The 12,671-nt window shown below is 39.3% G+C and overlaps 1 protein-coding gene and 1 non-coding gene across 2 annotated transcripts in view; both read left to right on the forward strand.

Annotated features, from left to right (window-relative positions):
* LOC126278988 (minichromosome maintenance domain-containing protein 2-like) overlaps positions 1–12,671 on the forward strand; it is a 247,361-nt gene that overhangs the window by 194,986 nt on the left and 39,704 nt on the right. The window lies entirely within an intron of this gene.
* On the forward strand, positions 1,078–1,150 carry Trnaa-cgc (transfer RNA alanine (anticodon CGC)). Its single transcript has one exon. It is a non-coding gene; the product is annotated as a tRNA-Ala (tRNA).

Below are 12,671 nucleotides of genomic sequence, written 5' to 3' on the forward strand. Positions count from 1 at the left end.
AGAGCTACCTCTGTTTCCTTAGACTTTTTGTAAATACAGATATTGTTGAAGTGGTTTGCCAGGAAACAAATAAGTACTATATGTATCGATCAACCAACTACAAACTAAAGACAAATTCTAGAATAAACAAGTGGAGTGACACAAATTTGTCAGAATTGTATGCTTTTATAGTGTCTTCTTTTCTGATGGCTAGAGTGAAAAAGTTAAAACTAAACGAATATTGGTTGACAGATCCTTTGCTGGAAACACTAATTTTTTCCGAAGTAATCTCCAGAGACCAATATTTTTTACTGTTGAATTTACTGCATTTCCTCTACAACACTTCACCCCTAAATGGGGATTACTTATCGAAAATTCAGGCTATTGTAGATCATTTTCAGAAAATGTTCAAGGAAACTTTCTTTCATTATGAGAAACTTTGCTTAGATGAATCTCTGATGCTGTTCAAAGACTATCTGAAAGTAAAGCAATATATTCCAGCAAAGAGAAGTAGGTTTGGAATTAAAAATTTTGTAATTTGTGATTGCAAGACTGGTTTTTATCATTTATGTTGGGCACAGACAGACATTGATAATCTTGGTCTGGGAGTGTCTGGAACTACAGCAGCCATAATAGTCCAAACTCACTTGGATAAAGGACATACCATGTTTGTTGACACTGGTATACCAGCACAGATCTATTTTATTGGTTGTATGATAGAGTGACAAATGCATGTGTTACAGTTAGGTGAACACAGGAGGAAATGCCAGTAATGGAGGAGAAACTGAAGAAAGGAGAAATATCATTCTGATCATAAAATGAAGAAGAAACCACCTTCAGTCACATGTTGGTTTTTTTTACTGCACTATGCATTTCAAGCCCTGGAGGCTCATCTTCTGATGTTTAGAATCGAGAAACCTAGTTGCTCTGAAGTTGCAGGACAAGAAGGAAGTCTAGATGCTATGCATGTTCCACAGATCTGAATGCACCTGAATTCAAAAAGAGATAGGGAGAGTGGTTATCTGAAAATGAAGCCAAGGCAAGTGTGGTAATAGATTACAATAAATCAATAGGACTAGTTGACCAAGCGACATACTGAGCGAGATGGTGCAGTGGTTAGCACACTGGACTCGCATTCGGGAGGACGACGGTTCAATCCCGTCTCCGGCCATCCTGATTTAGGTTTTGCGGGATGGATCCTTTGAAAGGATTTCCTTCCGCATCGTTCCCTAACCCGAACTTTCGCTCCGTCTCTAATGACCTCGTTGTCGACGGGACGTTAAACACTAAATCCCCTCCTCCTCCTCCACCAAGCGACAAACTAATAAAAACAGTGGAAAGTACAGGGAAGTTGTCTAAGTGGTACAGGAAATTGTTTTTCCATATTTCGGACATGGCAATGTTCAGTGCTTTTTGCTTATACCAAAAATATGGGACAAAAATGAAATATGAAAAGTTTGATCTCCATGTAATTAAAGAAAATTTTGCAACTTTTTACATCAATCGCAAGAGAGCATTGGTGCTAAACATCAAGAGTACGGTACAAGACTACATGTGTCAACACATTTACCAGATCAATGAGAAATGTACAAGACATGCATGCCTTGTGCTCAAAATGGTGTAAGGAATTTAATGTAACTCTTTGTGTTTATCCATGCTTCAAAACTTATCACAAACAATTTTATCAATATAAAACTGTTAAACTTTGTTTAGAGAGAATGTAGAAGTATGTCACTTTTTAAAAAAATGCACCTCACATGAAAATGAAGTGTAAATATTGTAAATAAATACCCCCCCCCCCCCCAATTCTTCCAAAGCCGGAACCAAAGATCAGAACAAAATAGAAAGCTGAAAAACAGTAAGTGTTTTTGAAGCACTGCGCATGGCGAGTGCGCCAAAAGCATTCAGCACTCAGCGCATGGCGAGCAGTGCGCCAATGCAGAACACAAGGTGCGACTACCAGTGTTGTGCATAGCAGTCAAAGGCTTAAGAAGAACTGCATAGTCTTCGTCCTAAAGCCTCTGACACGTTTTGCTGTTGGCAGACACTTTTGTGCGCACTGTGTTTCATTGTTGTAAATGGCGCATTTCCTTTGCAACTTAAGTTTTATTTGAATGAAAACAATCAATTATTAATAAATTTATTTAATGGGATAGATAAAAAATCTACTCGCCAAGTGGCGACAGAACACACACTTAAGACTGTTGTGATGGGCAAGCTTTCGGAGTCAGTAGCTTCTTCTTAGACAGAAGGGCTTACGGGAAAGGGAGAAGGGTGAAGAAAAAGACTTGAGAGGTCTAGGAAAAGAGGTAGATTTTGGGAAAGTCACCCAGAACCGTGATTTAGGGATGACTTACCATACAGGATGAGAAGGGAAGACTGATTGTTGGGGACTGCATTGGACGCGATTTGAAAACCTGAGAGTGTAAACGTGGAAGACATGGTAATATGCAAGACTACTACAACATCATGCAAAAGTTAAAAAGAATGAAAAGCTAAGTTCATTGTACATAACAGAGGTGGTAGAGGGGCAGTGGTGAAAAATAGACAGGAAATACAATGAAAGATGTACAAAAATAAAACGGAGTGAAGGAAAGAGTAGTTACAGGGAAGAAAAGCTGAGACGGAAGAAACTAGCGTAAATTAGGGCTAGGTGGGTGGTGCGAACCAGGGCATGCTGTAGTACTTGTTTCCATCTGGGGAGTTCTGAGAAACTGGTGTCTGGGGGAAGAATCCAGATGCCGCATGTGGTAAAACAGGCACCGAGGTCACGAACGTCGTGTTCTAGAGCATGCTCTGCAACAGCACATTGCAAGTTGCCAGTATACACCCTCTGCCTATGCGTATTCATTCTAATTGATAATTTGGTCGAAGTCATGCTGATGTAGAAGGCTGAACAGTGTTTACATGTTGTTGTTGTTGTTGTTGTAATGGTCCTCTGTTCAGATAAGGGTTTGAAGCAGCTCTCCATGCTACTCTATCCTGTGCATGCCTCTTTTTCTTTGGGTAACTACTGCAACCTACAGCCTTCTGAATCTGATAAGTGTATTCATGCCTTGGTCTCCCTCTATGATTTTTACCCTCCACGCTACCCACCAATACTCAACTGATGATCCATTGATGCCTCAGAATGTGTCCTACCAACCAATCCCTTCTTCTAGTCAAGTTGGGCCACAAATTCCTCTTCTCCCCAATTCTATTCAGTACCTCATCATTAGTTACATAATCTACCAATCTAATCTTCAGCATTCTTCTGTAGCACCACATTTCAAAAGCTTCTATTCTCTTCTTGTCTAAACTATTTATCATGCATGTTTCCCTTCCATACATGGCTACACTCTACACAAATACTTTCTGAAAAGACTTCCTGACACTTAAATCTATACTCAACATTAACACATTGCTCTTCTTCAGAAATGCTTTCTTTGCCATTGCCAGTCTACATTTTATATCCTCTCTACTTCTACCATCATCGGTTATTTTGCTCCCCAAATAGCAAAACTCATTTACTATTTTAAGTGTCTCATTTCCTAATCTAATTCCTTCAGCATCACCTCATTTAATTCAGCTAAATTCTGTTATCCTCATTTTGTTTTTGTTGACGTTCTTCTTATATCCCCCTTTCAAGACACTGTCCATTCTGTTCAACTGCTCTTCCAGGTCCTTTGGTGTCTCTGACAGAATTACAATGTCATCGGCAAACCTCAAAGTTTTTATTTCTGCTCCATGTATTTTAATTCCTACTCCAAATTTTTCTATTGTTTCCATTACTGCTTGCTCAGTATACAGATTGAATAATATCAGAGATAGGCTACAACCCTGTCTCACTTCCTTCTCAATCACTGCTTTCCTTTCATGTTTACATTACAGCTAGTATACGACATGTGTCGTTCCATAGGTGGCTCTCCCTTTGATAGTATATGTTTTGCCAGTTACAGGCCTATTATAGGTGGTGGTAGAAGTTTGCATAGAGCAAGTCTTGCAGCAGGGATGGTCACAGGGGTAGCTGCCATAGGGTAGGGAGATGGATGCAGAAAGCACAGGGTCTGACAAGAATATTGTTGGGAGGGCAATGGAAAGCTATTCTAAATGTGGTGGGCAAAATCTCAGACAGAATGGATCTCATTTCAGAGCATGATTTTAGGAAGTCATGGCCCTGTTGAAGTAGCTGATTGACACATTTCAGACCAGGATAATAATGTGCAATCAATGGTGTGCTCAGAAGCGGTTTTGTGGAGGGATCAGCAGTACCAGGATTCGATGTTGGCCTGGGAAATCTGCTTTTTAACAAGGCTGGTGGTGGGGGCTGAAGTGAGAGTGGTGGTGTATTGCTGTAAAGAGTCTGCACCCGAACAAATGCATTTGCTTTTGATGCCAAGGCTGTGTGGGAGGAAACGTTTGACAGGGGAAGGATGGCAAGTTGCAAAATGTAAGTACTGTTGTTTGTTGGTAGGTGTTAATGGGAACAGAAGTGTGTATGTGGCCTTAAGTGAGGACGAGATCAACATAAAGAAAAGTGACATGGGATTTGGAATAGGACCATGTGAAATTTAATTGGGAAAAGGTATTCAGAGATTCCAGGAATTTTATCAGATCTGCCTCACCATGAGTCCATATGGTAAAGATCTCATCAATGTATCAAAACAAAAGCAGGGGCTGAAGACTTATGGATCCCATGAAAAACCCCTCCAAATGACTCATGAGAAGGTTGGCATAGGAAGGTGCCATCCTGGTTCTCATGGCAATACCCATGATCTGTTTGTAGGCCTGCCCCTCGAAGGTGAAGTAGTTGTTGATAAGTATAAAGTTGATTAAGATGAGCAGGAAGGATGTCACAGGTTTGGAATCAGGTGTGTGCTGACTGAGGAAATGTTCAGCAGCAGACAGACCAGCAGACAGACCATGTGTGTTGGCGTAGAGAGAGATGTTATCAATGGTTACAAGCAAGGTGTGTGGTGGGAGTGAGACGGCCATAGATTTCAGGCGATCTAGGAAATGGTTGGTGTCCTTCATGTAGGAGGGGAGTCTTTGTACTAATGGTTGCAGGTGTTGATCATCTAAGGCAGGTATACTTTCAGTGGGTGCTTTGAAGCCAGCAACTATAGGATGGCCAGGATGATTGGATTTGTGGATCTTAGGGAGAAGGTAAAAGGTGGGATGCATGGTTTGGGCAGGATGAGAAGTTCTATGGATTGAGGTGATAGTCCAAGTGAGGGTTCTGAGGTTTTAAGGAGGGACTGCATATCAGTTTGAATCACAGGGATGGGATCTTGGTGGCAGATGATATATGTAGAGGTGTCAGACAGCTGGCGTAGACCTTCACTAACATACTCCTTTCGGTCAAGCACTACAGTGGTTAATCTTTTGTCTGCTGGGCGGATAATGATGGAGACATCGGCCGATGACTCCATCATTATCCTGCCAGCAAACAAAGGATCTACCACTGTAGTGCTTGACCGAAAGGAGTATGTTATTGAAGGTCTATGCCAGCTATCTGACACCTCTACATACAGCTTCTCCCATCAAGATCCCATACATGTGATTCAAACTGACCTGCAGTCCATCCTCGAAACCTCCCATCTGTTTTTCACCGTCCCCCTCCCACCTCTGTTACGTACAATGCACTTAGCTTTTCAGTCTTTTTGACTCATGCATGATGTTTCAGTAGCCTTGCATATTACCCTGGCTTCCACGTTTAAGCTCTCAGTTTTTCAAATCTCATCTGATGCAGCCCCCAACAATCACTCTTTTCTTCTCATCCCATACAGTAAGTCTTCCTTGACCCATGGTTCTGGGTGACTTTCCTGAAATCCACCCTTTTTCCTAGACCTCTCCAGTCCTTTTCCTTCACCCTTCTTTCTTCCCCTTCAACCCTTCTGCCTGAAGAAGGAGCCGCTAGCTCTGAAAGCTTGCCAGTCACAACAGTCTTTTAGGTGTGTGTTCTGCTGCCACTTGGTGAGTAGATTTTTTTATTCTATCCAGTTAAATAATTTTAAGTTTTATTTTAATTTATTTTCTCTTGTTTAAGTTTATTTTGATTTTTTTGTCCCATTTATGTTTTATGGCTGCAGTTTTGTTATTCAGTAGCAAGATACAATAAAATTCTTTGTCAGAGTATCAGTTCTTACCAGTCAACATTACAGAAATTTAACTGAAAACTAAAACAATGAAAAATTCCTGTTTTTTTCCCGTTTTCTCCTGGATGAAAAAATTCTCAGGTTTTTCCTGGATTTCCCGGTTGTCCGGGGCGTATACACCCTGCTATGGTTTTATATTCTCCTGTCTCAGGATCCCATTCTCCTTGGAACAGTTCACATGTCACACCATATTCTGAAATGTGTGTTGCTAATTTAAATGTTTCATTCATTATGTGAGGTTTTAATATTGATGCACTCATTAAAGCTTGTCCAATATTTTGTAATGTATCGAATGACCCTTATTCAATACCCATTTAGCTTTTTTTACAAAGTTAGTATGAACTTAAATTTATTTATGTATATGGGTATACTTCTTACTTCTTTAATTAACTTTCATTTACTTCCTGTTATTACAACAGTATAGACTCCAGTCACTTTTAATATGAGACACGTACTCTTATTTATTTTTGTCTCCAAAAAAATCCTTGGATACCAAAGAAATCTCACCTCCCGAGTCTATATAAATATCTACATGCCTTTCCCACACATTTCCTACCATTATAGGCTTTGTTTGATATTTCTTGTCCTCCTCCTCCAATAACCATTGCCTTGTTGGAACAGCCTGTGTGAAAGCGAGCAATTTCTCGGTATATAGGCCTATGATTTTATTGTTACATCCTGGATTCTGAAAATTCATCAGTTTAAATGCCTTGTATCATGTGTCAGCTGTAAAACTATCATAACTCTGGACATAAATGAGAGAATAGCCTCAGGATCAAGATGTCTGTATGCTCTAAGCAGCCCATTCAAAAGTAAAGCTTTGTCAGTCACCATTAAGATAAAGATATTATAACACCATCATCTGCCCAGTAGTGCTGTATGGTTCAGAAGCTGAGCGTGTACCTAGAAAGGAAGAGAAAAACTGAATGTTTTCGAAAGAAAAGTGGTGAGAAAAACCTTGGGACCTGTGTTAACGAATGACATATGGAGAGCTCGAAAGAAAACTGAAATTTATCAGTTAGTGAAGTGACCCACTATCTTCCAGAAATTAAAAAGTTGGATACTGCAATGGGCTAGGGATGTGGCTAGAATGGAAAGCCAGAGAATTCCTAAGAAGTCATTTGAGGGCACTCTCCAAGCAACAAGACCATTAGGCTGACCTTGCACATGATGGAAAGACGACATAAAGAAGGGTGTCGCAGCTTTAGGAATCCCCACAGGACAGAGAGACAGCGAGAGATAGAAGAAGATGGAAGAAAATTGTTGATGCAGTGTTTTATCTACAGGGCCTGTGATTACTGAATAGAAGAAGAAGAATCCTGACTTCTGGCCCATGTACCCCATTTACCATTACTATAATGGGATAACTGCTTTTTTCTGTGCCATGGTTAGTAAAAGATGTTCCATGTTTTACTAGCGTCAACAGAATTCATGTTGCTGTGTATAAATACCTGTGAGATATTATTGTGTTGACCATTTCTTGTTTTATTTGAGCTACTGTTGTGTCTTTTTTTCTACATGATAGAAGTTACTTTCCTTTCTCTTTTGAAATTTTGATGTATGATGATGTTCTTCACTGTTCTCTGTCTTGCTGTTTTCTCTCCTTGTGTAATCCCCTGTTTCTTTTTCTTAAGCCTATCCAGGTCTTCTATAAAGATTAACAGATCATCAACAGTGTCTGTCTGCTATACAATATTTCTTTCCTTGCGTAGTAAGTGAATTTCCTAATGAGGAATTGCATCAAATGTTTTTCCTCCACCAGGTTATCTAAATATTTAGAGTAAGTTAAATGCCACTTGATGTATTTTTGTCCACCCTGTGTATTTTTATAGTATTTAGGATCTAGTAATTCTAGCATTAATTTTGTCTGTGCACTGGAAATCATCCCAAGATATATATTCTTCTGAGTGAGCAGTTCCTCATTCTGCCATGTGAAGCACTTGATAACTAAGTGTAAAATCTACTTTCTTAGAATCTTCCCACCTCATTGGTAAAGATCAAGAGAACATACTTAAACAACAAGCAAGATGTATCTCACAATCTAGCTTAAATTTAGGAATCTCCTTTGACAAATTCATCCCATTTCCCCTTTGAAATACTTCTGTTAAATATTCCATATCCCTGAACTAGTGACAGTCATTTTATTTCGTTGTTCTTGCTGTGTACTTCCTAAGGCTTGCCATAACTTCTGAAGTTCATTATGGTGTTCAACAGTATTGTTCAAAGAATTAGTGATAGCTCAAGTAGAGTTGAGTTTTTCTTGTATCGTTTATCCAACTAATGCCAGTAGACATTTCTCCAAATTAGTCAAGCCATTTGGATCATTCTTTACGTCAAACAATTCTCTACTACATTTTAATGCCTTTCCTCAGTCACACCTGAGATTTGATTATTCATACTTTTGAAATTACTACTTGAAGTTTCTTTTATATGTTTCATCTTAATATTCACATCTTTAAATTGTTCTTCAGTTTTTTTGGAGATGTCTAAGTCACACTGAATAAATATTTCTATTTCATTAACTAAGTTTCCTAAGGTTTCTTGTATTTTAGAAATTGTATATACTTTTGTAGATACTTATCTCCTTGTCTCTCTAGATCTGAAATGCTAGTACTTAATTACTCCCCTTGGGTTTTAAGTTTAGTGATACTATTACATATTTCATATAATTTCTCCACTTGTGCTGTACTACTAATTGCCATTTCTTACAATTTCTTTAACACCTAGCTTGGTGACTGAGAACAGGATACAGAACAACATTACATCAGTATTTACTTCATTTACAGACTAATAATTATAGCTCTGGCAGTATTATGTTTATAGGTTGATTAGTACCTTGAAGTACATTTGACAAGAGCAAGCCATTAATGCTTATTTTGCCATAGGCAACAGGTCATGTTGAAGTGTGGACGCTAACAAGTGTAGTCCACTTGTTGGTGCAGTTATGACTGTGCGTAAAACATCAGGTAGTATATTATGTAATGTATTTATGGAAAGACTGTTAGACATGGGGGGGGGGGGGGGGGACAAAAAACAACCAACATGTTGGAATATGTATATATTAAGGTCCCACAAATAAAAACATTTACACTCATATCTTTACATCCTGTATATACTTAAAAACACTTCAGTAGTATGAATATATTTGAACACCTCTGACCTCAACTAATGAAATTTGTTTCAGTAACTTTTACACACTATTCTAACACAGAAAAATTGGACATGTGTGAGTAGGATTTGTGATCTGAGTGTTTCACATAAACTCTTCTTAGGAATGAATCTCGATGACTTTTACCTCTTTCTGATATTGATATTGGCAATTATCAGTCCATGGAATTTTTGTGTAATTTTGCAATTACTATTATAATTCCCGAGAAAAAGGAGTCTTAACAGATGGTCAGAGAGATAGTCAGATAACATATGACAAAAAGAAGAGCTGCTTGGCAAATTTTATCATCTTAGGTCAGTGGGGTGACTATCCTACAGGTTTGAGTGTGTCAAGATATATGACATAAATGAGATATATGACATAAGTGACTGCACCTTATGATTGCCCTGCCTTAGAAGCTTCCATTCTTTATACTGCCAGGGGACAATAGACATCAGTATCTGACATAAAATTGGACTTGATACATCTACCCATTCCTGAGAAAGGGTTCTTAATAGATGTACAGACAGACAAATAATAAATGACAGTTTTTTTCATCTGATATGATTAGAAATTAAAAATTTTCAAACTTTTTCCTTTACTTGTGCTGTGAAACCTAGCGTGCTGCCAAATTTCATGAATCTACATCCAGGCAAAATACCCAGTAGGTTTTAATGTGCGAGTTTACAAGTATAAAAATATGGCCACACTTTTTGATTACGCTAACTTACACTGAAGCACCAAAGAAACTGGTATAGGCATGCATATTCACATACAGAGATACGAAAACAGGTAGAATACAGTACTGCACTCAGCAACTCTTACATAAGACAGCAAGTGTCTGCCGCAGTTGCTAGATCAGTTACTGCTGCTGCAGCGGCAGGTTATCAAGATTTCAGAGAGTTTGAATGTGGTGTTACAGTCGGCGCATGAGTGATGGAACACAGCATCTTCGAGGTAGCGATGAAGTGGGGATTTTCCCATATGACCATTTCAAAGTGTACTGTGAATATCAGGAATATCAGGTAAAACATCATGTCTGTGACTTCTCTGCATCTGGATAAAGATCCTGCAAGAACAGGACCAATGACAGCTGTAGAGAATTGTTCAATGTGACAGAAGTGCAATCCTTCTGCAAATCTGCAGGTTTCAATGCTGGGCAATCATCTGTCAACGTGCGAACCATTCAACGAAACATCATCGATATGGGTTTTCGGAACTGAAGGCCCATTCATGTACTCTTGATGACTGCACTACATGAAGCTTTATGCCTTGCCTGGGCCTGTCAACACTGGCATTGGACTGTTGGTGACTGGAAATATATTGCCTGGTCAGACAAGTCTTGTTTCAAATTGCATCAAGCAGATGGACAGGTGCAGGTATGGAGACAATGACATGAATCCGTGGACCCTGCTTGTCAGCAGGGGGATGTTCAAGCTGCTGGAGGTGCTGTAATGGTGTGGGGTGTGTGCAGTTTGTAACACACCCGAGAGTATAAATGGGTGGGGTACTTTAAACTGGTTGTTGTTTCGACCATGCGCCCTATCCACACCACGTACCTGGTAATCCCGTGGCGGTCGTATTGTTCTGCTCCACACTGCTGCTGGCTTGCGAGGCATTATCTATTGAAATATGCAAGCAAGTTAGGGGAGCCACTCAACGTCAAAACACAACACTGTCTTACGTTTGGTATGAACAACTATATTCCGAGACGATAAAAGAAAAACACAGGTTGCACTGTTTACATTCTAAGTCGTAAATGTTTATCTCAATTAACAATCTTGATGATTATCTGTCCACAATATCACTCAGATGAGTGTACGTGTAACCGACACGATGCGGGTGATTGTTGATGATGCGGAAGCCGAATGACCGAACGAAAGTTCTTACGCTCGTCACGCACACACAGAAATCTGGTAATAGTCCTCCTTGACACTAGTAATGATATAACACTGTTTGTAAAGTTAATTTTTCAGTTCTCAGTTCTCACTTGTGTATCGGCATGCATGTTACAGTCACGGCGCGGGTGATTCTCGATAATGCGGAAACGCGGTGATCGAACGCACGTCCTCACACTCACTACAAAACACTGGCACTTGACTGTACTCTTTTATGGTAACTAATCTCTATTGATTCACATCAGTTCATACTGGGAGACCAAACACGGCGCGGATGACTGATACAGTATGTTACGACACGCAACGAGAGGATACACAAATCCGTTATCAGCAGCACTGCTCATTTTTAAATTACTTCTTGACGCACTTTCCTCTGAATCATTTACTTATTTTATCACTTTACTGTAATAGGACTTGTAGCAACACTTCAACTTCCATATTAACAATGCCTCTCACATGCAGAGCTACACTCTACACAACACAACATTTCCGTGTCCCATGCTCGACTCTCAAGACGCGGCTGCCCGCAAACATACTCCACAACTAAACCAGTGATATGACAGTACACTTACATTCCTGCATGAAAATGTTTTCAAATTGTCATAGAGAATAACGAAATATAGATAATTTCCTACTTGAAGGAATTAAAGAGATGGTGCGGGGTGAGGGGGGGGGGGGGGGGGGGGGAGGAGGAGGAGTGGGTATACTGCCCTATCCCACAGTTATATACCATTGTCACATTGTGGACCAGATGTGAGTTACACATAATATAGCAAAACACAGATATAATAGAGTGGATACACAAGGAGCTAATACAATATGACACAAAAATATTAAGTCCCTGAAATAGAAAAGTTTACAAATACAATAGGCTAGATATGACAGACAGGTGCCTGAAAGAAAGCGATAAAAAAAATATAGTAGAAAAACACACACGTTCACTGCTACTCTTGGTAGGCAATATCACTGGTAACAGTATTAGGCAAAAACTGAAGAACCTTCATCAACACTAGGCTGTCAAAATCCAGGGAAAAGAAAAAAAAAAAGAAAAAATATTTCAGTACTCACAACACTGCATCACAAGGGAGCGTTCTTTGCAATGAAAGGGGTGGGGAGTGAATGTAGAGTCGATGCTGCGCTGACCGGCAGATGTGCAGTATAGTCCGCAGCTCGCCACTCTTGCCTTGCGGTAATCCGTTCATTGGCTTATACGAAACAATTTAATAGCGCTCTCAGTGTTGCCCTAGCAATGCCTATTCAACTTAGCCTTAGTCTGTTACTACTACAGTAGACATTATGATGTTCTATATGATATAATAAACACATAGGCTATAAAGAAGATATGGATTTAGTTCTAAGTGAATGGTACAAAAAAAAAAAAGAAAAAGAAAAAAAAAAAGAAAAAGAAAAAGAAAAAAAAAGAAAAGAAAAAAAAGGCAGTCATTAAGCAGGAGTAGTAAGAAACGTTTAAATGAAAAACTTTTGGATAGCATAACCTATATACACTAG

Source organism: Schistocerca gregaria, chromosome 6, assembly GCF_023897955.1.
Source record: "Schistocerca gregaria isolate iqSchGreg1 chromosome 6, iqSchGreg1.2, whole genome shotgun sequence".
NCBI lineage: Eukaryota > Metazoa > Arthropoda > Insecta > Orthoptera > Acrididae > Schistocerca > Schistocerca gregaria.